General features: G+C 47.6%; 49 non-coding genes across 49 annotated transcripts; all 49 read left to right on the top strand.

Annotated features, from left to right (window-relative positions):
• The first annotated feature begins 133 nt into the window (after nt 1-133).
• On the top strand, nt 134-252 carry LOC119743659. Its single transcript, XR_005273103.1, has one exon. It is a non-coding gene; the product is annotated as a 5S ribosomal RNA (ribosomal RNA).
• Nucleotides 253-399: 147 nt separating this feature from the next.
• LOC119743658 lies at nt 400-518 on the top strand. The gene has a single exon (XR_005273102.1). It is a non-coding gene; the product is annotated as a 5S ribosomal RNA (ribosomal RNA).
• Nucleotides 519-664: 146 nt separating this feature from the next.
• LOC119743657 lies at nt 665-783 on the top strand. The gene has a single exon (XR_005273101.1). It is a non-coding gene; the product is annotated as a 5S ribosomal RNA (ribosomal RNA).
• A 147-nt stretch (nt 784-930) lies between these two features.
• Nucleotides 931-1,049, top strand: LOC119743656. Its single transcript, XR_005273100.1, has one exon. It is a non-coding gene; the product is annotated as a 5S ribosomal RNA (ribosomal RNA).
• Nucleotides 1,050-1,195: 146 nt separating this feature from the next.
• On the top strand, nt 1,196-1,314 carry LOC119743655. The gene has a single exon (XR_005273099.1). It is a non-coding gene; the product is annotated as a 5S ribosomal RNA (ribosomal RNA).
• Nucleotides 1,315-1,461: 147 nt separating this feature from the next.
• On the top strand, nt 1,462-1,580 carry LOC119743654. Its single transcript, XR_005273098.1, has one exon. It is a non-coding gene; the product is annotated as a 5S ribosomal RNA (ribosomal RNA).
• Nucleotides 1,581-1,727: 147 nt separating this feature from the next.
• On the top strand, nt 1,728-1,846 carry LOC119743652. Its single transcript, XR_005273097.1, has one exon. It is a non-coding gene; the product is annotated as a 5S ribosomal RNA (ribosomal RNA).
• Nucleotides 1,847-1,992: 146 nt separating this feature from the next.
• LOC119743651 lies at nt 1,993-2,111 on the top strand. Its single transcript, XR_005273096.1, has one exon. It is a non-coding gene; the product is annotated as a 5S ribosomal RNA (ribosomal RNA).
• Nucleotides 2,112-2,258: 147 nt separating this feature from the next.
• LOC119743650 lies at nt 2,259-2,377 on the top strand. Its single transcript, XR_005273095.1, has one exon. It is a non-coding gene; the product is annotated as a 5S ribosomal RNA (ribosomal RNA).
• A 147-nt stretch (nt 2,378-2,524) lies between these two features.
• On the top strand, nt 2,525-2,643 carry LOC119743648. Its single transcript, XR_005273093.1, has one exon. It is a non-coding gene; the product is annotated as a 5S ribosomal RNA (ribosomal RNA).
• A 147-nt stretch (nt 2,644-2,790) lies between these two features.
• On the top strand, nt 2,791-2,909 carry LOC119743647. Its single transcript, XR_005273092.1, has one exon. It is a non-coding gene; the product is annotated as a 5S ribosomal RNA (ribosomal RNA).
• A 147-nt stretch (nt 2,910-3,056) lies between these two features.
• LOC119743646 lies at nt 3,057-3,175 on the top strand. The gene has a single exon (XR_005273091.1). It is a non-coding gene; the product is annotated as a 5S ribosomal RNA (ribosomal RNA).
• Nucleotides 3,176-3,322: 147 nt separating this feature from the next.
• On the top strand, nt 3,323-3,441 carry LOC119743645. Its single transcript, XR_005273090.1, has one exon. It is a non-coding gene; the product is annotated as a 5S ribosomal RNA (ribosomal RNA).
• A 146-nt stretch (nt 3,442-3,587) lies between these two features.
• Nucleotides 3,588-3,706, top strand: LOC119743644. The gene has a single exon (XR_005273089.1). It is a non-coding gene; the product is annotated as a 5S ribosomal RNA (ribosomal RNA).
• A 144-nt stretch (nt 3,707-3,850) lies between these two features.
• LOC119743643 lies at nt 3,851-3,969 on the top strand. Its single transcript, XR_005273088.1, has one exon. It is a non-coding gene; the product is annotated as a 5S ribosomal RNA (ribosomal RNA).
• Nucleotides 3,970-4,115: 146 nt separating this feature from the next.
• On the top strand, nt 4,116-4,234 carry LOC119743642. Its single transcript, XR_005273087.1, has one exon. It is a non-coding gene; the product is annotated as a 5S ribosomal RNA (ribosomal RNA).
• A 147-nt stretch (nt 4,235-4,381) lies between these two features.
• On the top strand, nt 4,382-4,500 carry LOC119743641. The gene has a single exon (XR_005273086.1). It is a non-coding gene; the product is annotated as a 5S ribosomal RNA (ribosomal RNA).
• Nucleotides 4,501-4,643: 143 nt separating this feature from the next.
• On the top strand, nt 4,644-4,762 carry LOC119743640. Its single transcript, XR_005273085.1, has one exon. It is a non-coding gene; the product is annotated as a 5S ribosomal RNA (ribosomal RNA).
• A 144-nt stretch (nt 4,763-4,906) lies between these two features.
• Nucleotides 4,907-5,025, top strand: LOC119743639. The gene has a single exon (XR_005273084.1). It is a non-coding gene; the product is annotated as a 5S ribosomal RNA (ribosomal RNA).
• A 146-nt stretch (nt 5,026-5,171) lies between these two features.
• LOC119743636 lies at nt 5,172-5,290 on the top strand. Its single transcript, XR_005273082.1, has one exon. It is a non-coding gene; the product is annotated as a 5S ribosomal RNA (ribosomal RNA).
• Nucleotides 5,291-5,436: 146 nt separating this feature from the next.
• On the top strand, nt 5,437-5,555 carry LOC119743635. The gene has a single exon (XR_005273081.1). It is a non-coding gene; the product is annotated as a 5S ribosomal RNA (ribosomal RNA).
• Nucleotides 5,556-5,701: 146 nt separating this feature from the next.
• Nucleotides 5,702-5,820, top strand: LOC119743634. The gene has a single exon (XR_005273080.1). It is a non-coding gene; the product is annotated as a 5S ribosomal RNA (ribosomal RNA).
• Nucleotides 5,821-5,965: 145 nt separating this feature from the next.
• LOC119743633 lies at nt 5,966-6,084 on the top strand. The gene has a single exon (XR_005273079.1). It is a non-coding gene; the product is annotated as a 5S ribosomal RNA (ribosomal RNA).
• Nucleotides 6,085-6,229: 145 nt separating this feature from the next.
• LOC119743632 lies at nt 6,230-6,348 on the top strand. The gene has a single exon (XR_005273078.1). It is a non-coding gene; the product is annotated as a 5S ribosomal RNA (ribosomal RNA).
• Nucleotides 6,349-6,494: 146 nt separating this feature from the next.
• LOC119744137 lies at nt 6,495-6,613 on the top strand. The gene has a single exon (XR_005273547.1). It is a non-coding gene; the product is annotated as a 5S ribosomal RNA (ribosomal RNA).
• A 144-nt stretch (nt 6,614-6,757) lies between these two features.
• Nucleotides 6,758-6,876, top strand: LOC119744136. The gene has a single exon (XR_005273546.1). It is a non-coding gene; the product is annotated as a 5S ribosomal RNA (ribosomal RNA).
• A 144-nt stretch (nt 6,877-7,020) lies between these two features.
• LOC119744135 lies at nt 7,021-7,139 on the top strand. Its single transcript, XR_005273545.1, has one exon. It is a non-coding gene; the product is annotated as a 5S ribosomal RNA (ribosomal RNA).
• A 143-nt stretch (nt 7,140-7,282) lies between these two features.
• On the top strand, nt 7,283-7,401 carry LOC119744125. Its single transcript, XR_005273539.1, has one exon. It is a non-coding gene; the product is annotated as a 5S ribosomal RNA (ribosomal RNA).
• Nucleotides 7,402-7,546: 145 nt separating this feature from the next.
• LOC119744113 lies at nt 7,547-7,665 on the top strand. The gene has a single exon (XR_005273527.1). It is a non-coding gene; the product is annotated as a 5S ribosomal RNA (ribosomal RNA).
• A 144-nt stretch (nt 7,666-7,809) lies between these two features.
• On the top strand, nt 7,810-7,928 carry LOC119744100. Its single transcript, XR_005273515.1, has one exon. It is a non-coding gene; the product is annotated as a 5S ribosomal RNA (ribosomal RNA).
• A 145-nt stretch (nt 7,929-8,073) lies between these two features.
• LOC119744089 lies at nt 8,074-8,192 on the top strand. The gene has a single exon (XR_005273504.1). It is a non-coding gene; the product is annotated as a 5S ribosomal RNA (ribosomal RNA).
• Nucleotides 8,193-8,337: 145 nt separating this feature from the next.
• Nucleotides 8,338-8,456, top strand: LOC119744077. The gene has a single exon (XR_005273493.1). It is a non-coding gene; the product is annotated as a 5S ribosomal RNA (ribosomal RNA).
• A 144-nt stretch (nt 8,457-8,600) lies between these two features.
• Nucleotides 8,601-8,719, top strand: LOC119744065. The gene has a single exon (XR_005273482.1). It is a non-coding gene; the product is annotated as a 5S ribosomal RNA (ribosomal RNA).
• A 147-nt stretch (nt 8,720-8,866) lies between these two features.
• On the top strand, nt 8,867-8,985 carry LOC119744052. Its single transcript, XR_005273471.1, has one exon. It is a non-coding gene; the product is annotated as a 5S ribosomal RNA (ribosomal RNA).
• Nucleotides 8,986-9,131: 146 nt separating this feature from the next.
• Nucleotides 9,132-9,250, top strand: LOC119744041. Its single transcript, XR_005273460.1, has one exon. It is a non-coding gene; the product is annotated as a 5S ribosomal RNA (ribosomal RNA).
• A 146-nt stretch (nt 9,251-9,396) lies between these two features.
• On the top strand, nt 9,397-9,515 carry LOC119744029. The gene has a single exon (XR_005273449.1). It is a non-coding gene; the product is annotated as a 5S ribosomal RNA (ribosomal RNA).
• Nucleotides 9,516-9,656: 141 nt separating this feature from the next.
• On the top strand, nt 9,657-9,775 carry LOC119744017. Its single transcript, XR_005273438.1, has one exon. It is a non-coding gene; the product is annotated as a 5S ribosomal RNA (ribosomal RNA).
• A 146-nt stretch (nt 9,776-9,921) lies between these two features.
• Nucleotides 9,922-10,040, top strand: LOC119744005. The gene has a single exon (XR_005273427.1). It is a non-coding gene; the product is annotated as a 5S ribosomal RNA (ribosomal RNA).
• Nucleotides 10,041-10,184: 144 nt separating this feature from the next.
• LOC119743994 lies at nt 10,185-10,303 on the top strand. Its single transcript, XR_005273416.1, has one exon. It is a non-coding gene; the product is annotated as a 5S ribosomal RNA (ribosomal RNA).
• A 146-nt stretch (nt 10,304-10,449) lies between these two features.
• On the top strand, nt 10,450-10,568 carry LOC119743981. Its single transcript, XR_005273404.1, has one exon. It is a non-coding gene; the product is annotated as a 5S ribosomal RNA (ribosomal RNA).
• Nucleotides 10,569-10,712: 144 nt separating this feature from the next.
• Nucleotides 10,713-10,831, top strand: LOC119743969. Its single transcript, XR_005273393.1, has one exon. It is a non-coding gene; the product is annotated as a 5S ribosomal RNA (ribosomal RNA).
• A 146-nt stretch (nt 10,832-10,977) lies between these two features.
• On the top strand, nt 10,978-11,096 carry LOC119743957. Its single transcript, XR_005273382.1, has one exon. It is a non-coding gene; the product is annotated as a 5S ribosomal RNA (ribosomal RNA).
• A 146-nt stretch (nt 11,097-11,242) lies between these two features.
• Nucleotides 11,243-11,361, top strand: LOC119743946. Its single transcript, XR_005273371.1, has one exon. It is a non-coding gene; the product is annotated as a 5S ribosomal RNA (ribosomal RNA).
• A 146-nt stretch (nt 11,362-11,507) lies between these two features.
• LOC119743934 lies at nt 11,508-11,626 on the top strand. The gene has a single exon (XR_005273360.1). It is a non-coding gene; the product is annotated as a 5S ribosomal RNA (ribosomal RNA).
• A 146-nt stretch (nt 11,627-11,772) lies between these two features.
• On the top strand, nt 11,773-11,891 carry LOC119743922. Its single transcript, XR_005273349.1, has one exon. It is a non-coding gene; the product is annotated as a 5S ribosomal RNA (ribosomal RNA).
• A 145-nt stretch (nt 11,892-12,036) lies between these two features.
• LOC119743911 lies at nt 12,037-12,155 on the top strand. The gene has a single exon (XR_005273338.1). It is a non-coding gene; the product is annotated as a 5S ribosomal RNA (ribosomal RNA).
• A 145-nt stretch (nt 12,156-12,300) lies between these two features.
• LOC119743898 lies at nt 12,301-12,419 on the top strand. Its single transcript, XR_005273327.1, has one exon. It is a non-coding gene; the product is annotated as a 5S ribosomal RNA (ribosomal RNA).
• Nucleotides 12,420-12,564: 145 nt separating this feature from the next.
• Nucleotides 12,565-12,683, top strand: LOC119743886. Its single transcript, XR_005273316.1, has one exon. It is a non-coding gene; the product is annotated as a 5S ribosomal RNA (ribosomal RNA).
• Nucleotides 12,684-12,829: 146 nt separating this feature from the next.
• LOC119743874 lies at nt 12,830-12,948 on the top strand. The gene has a single exon (XR_005273305.1). It is a non-coding gene; the product is annotated as a 5S ribosomal RNA (ribosomal RNA).
• The last annotated feature ends 134 nt before the right edge of the window (nt 12,949-13,082 follow it).

Raw genomic sequence — 13,082 nt, 5'->3', positions numbered from 1 at the left:
TGGGGGCGCTGTTAGTGCGTTGCAATATGGGGGGTTGGCCATTTTGGGGTTCAACATTTGTTTAGTTTTTGGTTTTTTTTGGAACGGCGGCGGCCAAGTTTGGTTCAAAACTGGCTAAAAGAAAGTTTACATCGCCTACGACCATACTACGTTGAATACACCGGTTCTCGTCCGATCACCGAAGTTAAGCAACGTCGGGCTTGGTTAGTACTTGGATGGGAGACCGCCTGGGAATACCAGGTGTCGTAGGCTTTTTCTTTTTTGTCTGGGGGCGCTGTTAGTGCGTTGCAATATGGGGGGTTGGCCATTTTGGGGTTCAACATTTGTTTAGTTTTTTGGTTTTTTTGGAACGGCGGCGGCCAAGTTTGGTTCAAAACTGGCTAAAAGAAAGTTTACATCGCCTACGACCATACTACGTTGAATACACCGGTTCTCGTCCGATCACCGAAGTTAAGCAACGTCGGGCTTGGTTAGTACTTGGATGGGAGACCGCCTGGGAATACCAGGTGTCGTAGGCTTTTTCTTTTTTGTCTGGGGGCGCTGTTAGTGCGTTGCAATATGGGGGGTTGGCCATTTTGGGGTTCAACATTTGTTTAGTTTTTTGTTTTTTTGGAACGGCGGCGGCCAAGTTTGGTTCAAAACTGGCTAAAAGAAAGTTTACATCGCCTACGACCATACTACGTTGAATACACCGGTTCTCGTCCGATCACCGAAGTTAAGCAACGTCGGGCTTGGTTAGTACTTGGATGGGAGACCGCCTGGGAATACCAGGTGTCGTAGGCTTTTTCTTTTTTGTCTGGGGGCGCTGTTAGTGCGTTGCAATATGGGGGGTTGGCCATTTTGGGGTTCAACATTTGTTTAGTTTTTGGTTTTTTTTGGAACGGCGGCGGCCAAGTTTGGTTCAAAACTGGCTAAAAGAAAGTTTACATCGCCTACGACCATACTACGTTGAATACACCGGTTCTCGTCCGATCACCGAAGTTAAGCAACGTCGGGCTTGGTTAGTACTTGGATGGGAGACCGCCTGGGAATACCAGGTGTCGTAGGCTTTTTCTTTTTTGTCTGGGGGCGCTGTTAGTGCGTTGCAATATGGGGGGTTGGCCATTTTGGGGTTCAACATTTGTTTAGTTTTTGGTTTTTTTGGAACGGCGGCGGCCAAGTTTGGTTCAAAACTGGCTAAAAGAAAGTTTACATCGCCTACGACCATACTACGTTGAATACACCGGTTCTCGTCCGATCACCGAAGTTAAGCAACGTCGGGCTTGGTTAGTACTTGGATGGGAGACCGCCTGGGAATACCAGGTGTCGTAGGCTTTTTCTTTTTTGTCTGGGGGCGCTGTTAGTGCGTTGCAATATGGGGGGTTGGCCATTTTGGGGTTCAACATTTGTTTAGTTTTTGGTTTTTTTTGGAACGGCGGCGGCCAAGTTTGGTTCAAAACTGGCTAAAAGAAAGTTTACATCGCCTACGACCATACTACGTTGAATACACCGGTTCTCGTCCGATCACCGAAGTTAAGCAACGTCGGGCTTGGTTAGTACTTGGATGGGAGACCGCCTGGGAATACCAGGTGTCGTAGGCTTTTTCTTTTTTGTCTGGGGGCGCTGTTAGTGCGTTGCAATATGGGGGGTTGGCCATTTTGGGGTTCAACATTTGTTTAGTTTTTTGGTTTTTTTGGAACGGCGGCGGCCAAGTTTGGTTCAAAACTGGCTAAAAGAAAGTTTACATCGCCTACGACCATACTACGTTGAATACACCGGTTCTCGTCCGATCACCGAAGTTAAGCAACGTCGGGCTTGGTTAGTACTTGGATGGGAGACCGCCTGGGAATACCAGGTGTCGTAGGCTTTTTCTTTTTTGTCTGGGGGCGCTGTTAGTGCGTTGCAATATGGGGGGTTGGCCATTTTGGGGTTCAACATTTGTTTAGTTTTTTGTTTTTTTGGAACGGCGGCGGCCAAGTTTGGTTCAAAACTGGCTAAAAGAAAGTTTACATCGCCTACGACCATACTACGTTGAATACACCGGTTCTCGTCCGATCACCGAAGTTAAGCAACGTCGGGCTTGGTTAGTACTTGGATGGGAGACCGCCTGGGAATACCAGGTGTCGTAGGCTTTTTCTTTTTTGTCTGGGGGCGCTGTTAGTGCGTTGCAATATGGGGGGTTGGCCATTTTGGGGTTCAACATTTGTTTAGTTTTTTTGTTTTTTTGGAACGGCGGCGGCCAAGTTTGGTTCAAAACTGGCTAAAAGAAAGTTTACATCGCCTACGACCATACTACGTTGAATACACCGGTTCTCGTCCGATCACCGAAGTTAAGCAACGTCGGGCTTGGTTAGTACTTGGATGGGAGACCGCCTGGGAATACCAGGTGTCGTAGGCTTTTTCTTTTTTGTCTGGGGGCGCTGTTAGTGCGTTGCAATATGGGGGGTTGGCCATTTTGGGGTTCAACATTTGTTTAGTTTTTTGGTTTTTTTGGAACGGCGGCGGCCAAGTTTGGTTCAAAACTGGCTAAAAGAAAGTTTACATCGCCTACGACCATACTACGTTGAATACACCGGTTCTCGTCCGATCACCGAAGTTAAGCAACGTCGGGCTTGGTTAGTACTTGGATGGGAGACCGCCTGGGAATACCAGGTGTCGTAGGCTTTTTCTTTTTTGTCTGGGGGCGCTGTTAGTGCGTTGCAATATGGGGGGTTGGCCATTTTGGGGTTCAACATTTGTTTAGTTTTTTGGTTTTTTTGGAACGGCGGCGGCCAAGTTTGGTTCAAAACTGGCTAAAAGAAAGTTTACATCGCCTACGACCATACTACGTTGAATACACCGGTTCTCGTCCGATCACCGAAGTTAAGCAACGTCGGGCTTGGTTAGTACTTGGATGGGAGACCGCCTGGGAATACCAGGTGTCGTAGGCTTTTTCTTTTTTGTCTGGGGGCGCTGTTAGTGCGTTGCAATATGGGGGGTTGGCCATTTTGGGGTTCAACATTTGTTTAGTTTTTTGGTTTTTTTGGAACGGCGGCGGCCAAGTTTGGTTCAAAACTGGCTAAAAGAAAGTTTACATCGCCTACGACCATACTACGTTGAATACACCGGTTCTCGTCCGATCACCGAAGTTAAGCAACGTCGGGCTTGGTTAGTACTTGGATGGGAGACCGCCTGGGAATACCAGGTGTCGTAGGCTTTTTCTTTTTTGTCTGGGGGCGCTGTTAGTGCGTTGCAATATGGGGGGTTGGCCATTTTGGGGTTCAACATTTGTTTAGTTTTTTGGTTTTTTTGGAACGGCGGCGGCCAAGTTTGGTTCAAAACTGGCTAAAAGAAAGTTTACATCGCCTACGACCATACTACGTTGAATACACCGGTTCTCGTCCGATCACCGAAGTTAAGCAACGTCGGGCTTGGTTAGTACTTGGATGGGAGACCGCCTGGGAATACCAGGTGTCGTAGGCTTTTTCTTTTTTGTCTGGGGGCGCTGTTAGTGCGTTGCAATATGGGGGGTTGGCCATTTTGGGGTTCAACATTTGTTTAGTTTTTTGTTTTTTTGGAACGGCGGCGGCCAAGTTTGGTTCAAAACTGGCTAAAAGAAAGTTTACATCGCCTACGACCATACTACGTTGAATACACCGGTTCTCGTCCGATCACCGAAGTTAAGCAACGTCGGGCTTGGTTAGTACTTGGATGGGAGACCGCCTGGGAATACCAGGTGTCGTAGGCTTTTTCTTTTTGTCTGGGGGCGCTGTTAGTGCGTTGCAATATGGGGGGTTGGCCATTTTGGGGTTCAACATTTGTTTAGTTTTTTGTTTTTTGGAACGGCGGCGGCCAAGTTTGGTTCAAAACTGGCTAAAAGAAAGTTTACATCGCCTACGACCATACTACGTTGAATACACCGGTTCTCGTCCGATCACCGAAGTTAAGCAACGTCGGGCTTGGTTAGTACTTGGATGGGAGACCGCCTGGGAATACCAGGTGTCGTAGGCTTTTTCTTTTTTGTCTGGGGGCGCTGTTAGTGCGTTGCAATATGGGGGGTTGGCCATTTTGGGGTTCAACATTTGTTTAGTTTTTTGTTTTTTTGGAACGGCGGCGGCCAAGTTTGGTTCAAAACTGGCTAAAAGAAAGTTTACATCGCCTACGACCATACTACGTTGAATACACCGGTTCTCGTCCGATCACCGAAGTTAAGCAACGTCGGGCTTGGTTAGTACTTGGATGGGAGACCGCCTGGGAATACCAGGTGTCGTAGGCTTTTTCTTTTTTGTCTGGGGGCGCTGTTAGTGCGTTGCAATATGGGGGGTTGGCCATTTTGGGGTTCAACATTTGTTTAGTTTTTTGTTTTTTTTGGAACGGCGGCGGCCAAGTTTGGTTCAAAACTGGCTAAAAGAAAGTTTACATCGCCTACGACCATACTACGTTGAATACACCGGTTCTCGTCCGATCACCGAAGTTAAGCAACGTCGGGCTTGGTTAGTACTTGGATGGGAGACCGCCTGGGAATACCAGGTGTCGTAGGCTTTTTTTTTTGTCTGGGGGCGCTGTTAGTGCGTTGCAATATGGGGGGTTGGCCATTTTGGGGTTCAAATTTGTTTAGTTTTTTGTTTTTTTGGAACGGCGGCGGCCAAGTTTGGTTCAAAACTGGCTAAAAGAAAGTTTACATCGCCTACGACCATACTACGTTGAATACACCGGTTCTCGTCCGATCACCGAAGTTAAGCAACGTCGGGCTTGGTTAGTACTTGGATGGGAGACCGCCTGGGAATACCAGGTGTCGTAGGCTTTTTCTTTTTTGTCTGGGGGCGCTGTTAGTGCGTTGCAATATGGGGGGTTGGCCATTTTGGGGTTCAATTTGTTTAGTTTTTTTTTTTTTTGGAACGGCGGCGGCCAAGTTTGGTTCAAAACTGGCTAAAAGAAAGTTTACATCGCCTACGACCATACTACGTTGAATACACCGGTTCTCGTCCGATCACCGAAGTTAAGCAACGTCGGGCTTGGTTAGTACTTGGATGGGAGACCGCCTGGGAATACCAGGTGTCGTAGGCTTTTTCTTTTTTGTCTGGGGGCGCTGTTAGTGCGTTGCAATATGGGGGGTTGGCCATTTTGGGGTTCAACATTTGTTTAGTTTTTTGTTTTTTTGGAACGGCGGCGGCCAAGTTTGGTTCAAAACTGGCTAAAAGAAAGTTTACATCGCCTACGACCATACTACGTTGAATACACCGGTTCTCGTCCGATCACCGAAGTTAAGCAACGTCGGGCTTGGTTAGTACTTGGATGGGAGACCGCCTGGGAATACCAGGTGTCGTAGGCTTTTTCTTTTTTGTCTGGGGGCGCTGTTAGTGCGTTGCAATATGGGGGGTTGGCCATTTTGGGGTTCAACATTTGTTTAGTTTTTTGTTTTTTTGGAACGGCGGCGGCCAAGTTTGGTTCAAAACTGGCTAAAAGAAAGTTTACATCGCCTACGACCATACTACGTTGAATACACCGGTTCTCGTCCGATCACCGAAGTTAAGCAACGTCGGGCTTGGTTAGTACTTGGATGGGAGACCGCCTGGGAATACCAGGTGTCGTAGGCTTTTTCTTTTTTGTCTGGGGGCGCTGTTAGTGCGTTGCAATATGGGGGGTTGGCCATTTTGGGGTTCAACATTTGTTTAGTTTTTTGTTTTTTTGGAACGGCGGCGGCCAAGTTTGGTTCAAAACTGGCTAAAAGAAAGTTTACATCGCCTACGACCATACTACGTTGAATACACCGGTTCTCGTCCGATCACCGAAGTTAAGCAACGTCGGGCTTGGTTAGTACTTGGATGGGAGACCGCCTGGGAATACCAGGTGTCGTAGGCTTTTTCTTTTTTGTCTGGGGGCGCTGTTAGTGCGTTGCAATATGGGGGGTTGGCCATTTTGGGGTTCAAATTTGTTTAGTTTTTTGTTTTTTTGGAACGGCGGCGGCCAAGTTTGGTTCAAAACTGGCTAAAAGAAAGTTTACATCGCCTACGACCATACTACGTTGAATACACCGGTTCTCGTCCGATCACCGAAGTTAAGCAACGTCGGGCTTGGTTAGTACTTGGATGGGAGACCGCCTGGGAATACCAGGTGTCGTAGGCTTTTTCTTTTTTGTCTGGGGGCGCTGTTAGTGCGTTGCAATATGGGGGGTTGGCCATTTTGGGGTTCAAATTTGTTTAGTTTTTTGTTTTTTTGGAACGGCGGCGGCCAAGTTTGGTTCAAAACTGGCTAAAAGAAAGTTTACATCGCCTACGACCATACTACGTTGAATACACCGGTTCTCGTCCGATCACCGAAGTTAAGCAACGTCGGGCTTGGTTAGTACTTGGATGGGAGACCGCCTGGGAATACCAGGTGTCGTAGGCTTTTTCTTTTTTGTCTGGGGGCGCTGTTAGTGCGTTGCAATATGGGGGGTTGGCCATTTTGGGGTTCAACATTTGTTTAGTTTTTTGTTTTTTTGGAACGGCGGCGGCCAAGTTTGGTTCAAAACTGGCTAAAAGAAAGTTTACATCGCCTACGACCATACTACGTTGAATACACCGGTTCTCGTCCGATCACCGAAGTTAAGCAACGTCGGGCTTGGTTAGTACTTGGATGGGAGACCGCCTGGGAATACCAGGTGTCGTAGGCTTTTTTTTTTTGTCTGGGGGCGCTGTTAGTGCGTTGCAATATGGGGGGTTGGCCATTTTGGGGTTCAAATTTGTTTAGTTTTTTGTTTTTTTGGAACGGCGGCGGCCAAGTTTGGTTCAAAACTGGCTAAAAGAAAGTTTACATCGCCTACGACCATACTACGTTGAATACACCGGTTCTCGTCCGATCACCGAAGTTAAGCAACGTCGGGCTTGGTTAGTACTTGGATGGGAGACCGCCTGGGAATACCAGGTGTCGTAGGCTTTTTTTTTTGTCTGGGGGCGCTGTTAGTGCGTTGCAATATGGGGGGTTGGCCATTTTGGGGTTCCAAATTTGTTTAGTTTTTTGTTTTTTTGGAACGGCGGCGGCCAAGTTTGGTTCAAAACTGGCTAAAAGAAAGTTTACATCGCCTACGACCATACTACGTTGAATACACCGGTTCTCGTCCGATCACCGAAGTTAAGCAACGTCGGGCTTGGTTAGTACTTGGATGGGAGACCGCCTGGGAATACCAGGTGTCGTAGGCTTTTTCTTTTTTGTCTGGGGGCGCTGTTAGTGCGTTGCAATATGGGGGGTTGGCCATTTTGGGGTTCAACATTTTTTTTTTTTTTTTTTTTGGAACGGCGGCGGCCAAGTTTGGTTCAAAACTGGCTAAAAGAAAGTTTACATCGCCTACGACCATACTACGTTGAATACACCGGTTCTCGTCCGATCACCGAAGTTAAGCAACGTCGGGCTTGGTTAGTACTTGGATGGGAGACCGCCTGGGAATACCAGGTGTCGTAGGCTTTTTCTTTTTTGTCTGGGGGCGCTGTTAGTGCGTTGCAATATGGGGGGTTGGCCATTTTGGGGTTCCAATTTGTTTAGTTTTTTGTTTTTTTGGAACGGCGGCGGCCAAGTTTGGTTCAAAACTGGCTAAAAGAAAGTTTACATCGCCTACGACCATACTACGTTGAATACACCGGTTCTCGTCCGATCACCGAAGTTAAGCAACGTCGGGCTTGGTTAGTACTTGGATGGGAGACCGCCTGGGAATACCAGGTGTCGTAGGCTTTTTTTTTTTGTCTGGGGGCGCTGTTAGTGCGTTGCAATATGGGGGGTTGGCCATTTTGGGGTTCCAATTTGTTTAGTTTTTTGTTTTTTTGGAACGGCGGCGGCCAAGTTTGGTTCAAAACTGGCTAAAAGAAAGTTTACATCGCCTACGACCATACTACGTTGAATACACCGGTTCTCGTCCGATCACCGAAGTTAAGCAACGTCGGGCTTGGTTAGTACTTGGATGGGAGACCGCCTGGGAATACCAGGTGTCGTAGGCTTTTTTTTTTTGTCTGGGGGCGCTGTTAGTGCGTTGCAATATGGGGGGTTGGCCATTTTGGGGTTCAACATTTGTTTAGTTTTTTGTTTTTTTGGAACGGCGGCGGCCAAGTTTGGTTCAAAACTGGCTAAAAGAAAGTTTACATCGCCTACGACCATACTACGTTGAATACACCGGTTCTCGTCCGATCACCGAAGTTAAGCAACGTCGGGCTTGGTTAGTACTTGGATGGGAGACCGCCTGGGAATACCAGGTGTCGTAGGCTTTTTTTTTTTGTCTGGGGGCGCTGTTAGTGCGTTGCAATATGGGGGGTTGGCCATTTTGGGGTTCCAAATTTGTTTAGTTTTTTGTTTTTTTGGAACGGCGGCGGCCAAGTTTGGTTCAAAACTGGCTAAAAGAAAGTTTACATCGCCTACGACCATACTACGTTGAATACACCGGTTCTCGTCCGATCACCGAAGTTAAGCAACGTCGGGCTTGGTTAGTACTTGGATGGGAGACCGCCTGGGAATACCAGGTGTCGTAGGCTTTTTTTTTTTGTCTGGGGGCGCTGTTAGTGCGTTGCAATATGGGGGGTTGGCCATTTTGGGGTTCAAATTTGTTTAGTTTTTTGTTTTTTTGGAACGGCGGCGGCCAAGTTTGGTTCAAAACTGGCTAAAAGAAAGTTTACATCGCCTACGACCATACTACGTTGAATACACCGGTTCTCGTCCGATCACCGAAGTTAAGCAACGTCGGGCTTGGTTAGTACTTGGATGGGAGACCGCCTGGGAATACCAGGTGTCGTAGGCTTTTTCTTTTTTGTCTGGGGGCGCTGTTAGTGCGTTGCAATATGGGGGGTTGGCCATTTTGGGGTTCAACATTTGTTTAGTTTTTTGTTTTTTTTGGAACGGCGGCGGCCAAGTTTGGTTCAAAACTGGCTAAAAGAAAGTTTACATCGCCTACGACCATACTACGTTGAATACACCGGTTCTCGTCCGATCACCGAAGTTAAGCAACGTCGGGCTTGGTTAGTACTTGGATGGGAGACCGCCTGGGAATACCAGGTGTCGTAGGCTTTTTCTTTTTTGTCTGGGGGCGCTGTTAGTGCGTTGCAATATGGGGGGTTGGCCATTTTGGGGTTCCCAATTTGTTTAGTTTTTTGTTTTTTTGGAACGGCGGCGGCCAAGTTTGGTTCAAAACTGGCTAAAAGAAAGTTTACATCGCCTACGACCATACTACGTTGAATACACCGGTTCTCGTCCGATCACCGAAGTTAAGCAACGTCGGGCTTGGTTAGTACTTGGATGGGAGACCGCCTGGGAATACCAGGTGTCGTAGGCTTTTTCTTTTTTGTCTGGGGGCGCTGTTAGTGCGTTGCAATATGGGGGGTTGGCCATTTTGGGGTTCCCAATTTGTTTAGTTTTTTGTTTTTTTGGAACGGCGGCGGCCAAGTTTGGTTCAAAACTGGCTAAAAGAAAGTTTACATCGCCTACGACCATACTACGTTGAATACACCGGTTCTCGTCCGATCACCGAAGTTAAGCAACGTCGGGCTTGGTTAGTACTTGGATGGGAGACCGCCTGGGAATACCAGGTGTCGTAGGCTTTTTCTTTTTTGTCTGGGGGCGCTGTTAGTGCGTTGCAATTGGGGGGTTGGCCATTTTGGGGTTCGAATTTTTTTTTTTTTTTTTTTTGGAACGGCGGCGGCCAAGTTTGGTTCAAAACTGGCTAAAAGAAAGTTTACATCGCCTACGACCATACTACGTTGAATACACCGGTTCTCGTCCGATCACCGAAGTTAAGCAACGTCGGGCTTGGTTAGTACTTGGATGGGAGACCGCCTGGGAATACCAGGTGTCGTAGGCTTTTTCTTTTTTGTCTGGGGGCGCTGTTAGTGCGTTGCAATATGGGGGGTTGGCCATTTTGGGGTTCCCAATTTGTTTAGTTTTTTGTTTTTTTGGAACGGCGGCGGCCAAGTTTGGTTCAAAACTGGCTAAAAGAAAGTTTACATCGCCTACGACCATACTACGTTGAATACACCGGTTCTCGTCCGATCACCGAAGTTAAGCAACGTCGGGCTTGGTTAGTACTTGGATGGGAGACCGCCTGGGAATACCAGGTGTCGTAGGCTTTTTTTTTTGTCTGGGGGCGCTGTTAGTGCGTTGCAATATGGGGGGTTGGCCATTTTGGGGTTCAACATTTGTTTAGTTTTTTGTTTTTTTGGAACGGCGGCGGCCAAGTTTGGTTCAAAACTGGCTAAAAGAAAGTTTACATCGCCTACGACCATACTACGTTGAATACACCGGTTCTCGTCCGATCACCGAAGTTAAGCAACGTCGGGCTTGGTTAGTACTTGGATGGGAGACCGCCTGGGAATACCAGGTGTCGTAGGCTTTTTGTTTTTTGTCTGGGGGCGCTGTTAGTGCGTTGCAATATGGGGGGTTGGCCATTTTGGGGTTCAACATTTGTTTAGTTTTTTGTTTTTTTGGAACGGCGGCGGCCAAGTTTGGTTCAAAACTGGCTAAAAGAAAGTTTACATCGCCTACGACCATACTACGTTGAATACACCGGTTCTCGTCCGATCACCGAAGTTAAGCAACGTCGGGCTTGGTTAGTACTTGGATGGGAGACCGCCTGGGAATACCAGGTGTCGTAGGCTTTTTGTTTTTTGTCTGGGGGCGCTGTTAGTGCGTTGCAATTGGGGGGTTGGCCATTTTGGGGTTCCAATTTGTTTAGTTTTTTGTTTTTTTGGAACGGCGGCGGCCAAGTTTGGTTCAAAACTGGCTAAAAGAAAGTTTACATCGCCTACGACCATACTACGTTGAATACACCGGTTCTCGTCCGATCACCGAAGTTAAGCAACGTCGGGCTTGGTTAGTACTTGGATGGGAGACCGCCTGGGAATACCAGGTGTCGTAGGCTTTTTCTTTTTTGTCTGGGGGCGCTGTTAGTGCGTTGCAATATGGGGGGTTGGCCATTTTGGGGTTCCCAATTTGTTTAGTTTTTTGTTTTTTTGGAACGGCGGCGGCCAAGTTTGGTTCAAAACTGGCTAAAAGAAAGTTTACATCGCCTACGACCATACTACGTTGAATACACCGGTTCTCGTCCGATCACCGAAGTTAAGCAACGTCGGGCTTGGTTAGTACTTGGATGGGAGACCGCCTGGGAATACCAGGTGTCGTAGGCTTTTTCTTTTTTGTCTGGGGGCGCTGTTAGTGCGTTGCAATATGGGGGGTTGGCCATTTTGGGGTTCCAATTTGTTTAGTTTTTTGTTTTTTTTGGAACGGCGGCGGCCAAGTTTGGTTCAAAACTGGCTAAAAGAAAGTTTACATCGCCTACGACCATACTACGTTGAATACACCGGTTCTCGTCCGATCACCGAAGTTAAGCAACGTCGGGCTTGGTTAGTACTTGGATGGGAGACCGCCTGGGAATACCAGGTGTCGTAGGCTTTTTCTTTTTTGTCTGGGGGCGCTGTTAGTGCGTTGCAATATGGGGGGTTGGCCATTTTGGGGTTCCCAATTTGTTTAGTTTTTTGTTTTTTTGGAACGGCGGCGGCCAAGTTTGGTTCAAAACTGGCTAAAAGAAAGTTTACATCGCCTACGACCATACTACGTTGAATACACCGGTTCTCGTCCGATCACCGAAGTTAAGCAACGTCGGGCTTGGTTAGTACTTGGATGGGAGACCGCCTGGGAATACCAGGTGTCGTAGGCTTTTTGTTTTTTGTCTGGGGGCGCTGTTAGTGCGTTGCAATATGGGGGGTTGGCCATTTTGGGGTTCAACATTTGTTTAGTTTTTTGTTTTTTTGGAACGGCGGCGGCCAAGTTTGGTTCAAAACTGGCTAAAAGAAAGTTTACATCGCCTACGACCATACTACGTTGAATACACCGGTTCTCGTCCGATCACCGAAGTTAAGCAACGTCGGGCTTGGTTAGTACTTGGATGGGAGACCGCCTGGGAATACCAGGTGTCGTAGGCTTTTTGTTTTTTGTCTGGGGGCGCTGTTAGTGCGTTGCAATATGGGGGGTTGGCCATTTTGGGGTTCCGAATTTGTTTAGTTTTTTTTTTTTTGGAACGGCGGCGGCCAAGTTTGGTTCAAAACTGGCTAAAAGAAAGTTTACATCGCCTACGACCATACTACGTTGAATACACCGGTTCTCGTCCGATCACCGAAGTTAAGCAACGTCGGGCTTGGTTAGTACTTGGATGGGAGACCGCCTGGGAATACCAGGTGTCGTAGGCTTTTCTTTTTTGTCTGGGGGCGCTGTTAGTGCGTTGCAATATGGGGGGTTGGCCATTTTGGGGTTCAACATTTGTTTAGTTTTTTGTTTTTTTGGAACGGCGGCGGCCAAGTTTGGTTCAAAACTGGCTAAAAGAAAGTTTACATCGCCTACGACCATACTACGTTGAATACACCGGTTCTCGTCCGATCACCGAAGTTAAGCAACGTCGGGCTTGGTTAGTACTTGGATGGGAGACCGCCTGGGAATACCAGGTGTCGTAGGCTTTTTGTTTTTGTCTGGGGGCGCTGTTAGTGCGTTGCAATATGGGGGGTTGGCCATTTTGGGGTTCAACATTTGTTTAGTTTTTTGTTTTTTTGGAACGGCGGCGGCCAAGTTTGGTTCAAAACTGGCTAAAAGAAAGTTTACATCGCCTACGACCATACTACGTTGAATACACCGGTTCTCGTCCGATCACCGAAGTTAAGCAACGTCGGGCTTGGTTAGTACTTGGATGGGAGACCGCCTGGGAATACCAGGTGTCGTAGGCTTTTTGTTTTTTGTCTGGGGGCGCTGTTAGTGCGTTGCAATATGGGGGGTTGGCCATTTTGGGGTTCCAAATTTGTTTAGTTTTTTGTTTTTTTGGAACGGCGGCGGCCAAGTTTGGTTCAAAACTGGCTAAAAGAAAGTTTACATCGCCTACGACCATACTACGTTGAATACACCGGTTCTCGTCCGATCACCGAAGTTAAGCAACGTCGGGCTTGGTTAGTACTTGGATGGGAGACCGCCTGGGAATACCAGGTGTCGTAGGCTTTTTCTTTTTTGTCTGGGGGCGCTGTTAGTGCGTTGCAATTTGGGGGGTTGGCCATTTTGGGGTTCCGAATTTGTTTAGTTTTTTGTTTTTTTGGAACGGCGGCGGCCAAGTTTGGTTCAAAACTGGCTAAAAG

This window comes from Patiria miniata, unplaced genomic scaffold, assembly GCF_015706575.1.
Source record: "Patiria miniata isolate m_02_andy unplaced genomic scaffold, ASM1570657v1 HiC_scaffold_6, whole genome shotgun sequence".
NCBI lineage: Eukaryota > Metazoa > Echinodermata > Asteroidea > Valvatida > Asterinidae > Patiria > Patiria miniata.
This window is presented reverse-complemented; position numbering and strand designations above follow the sequence as displayed.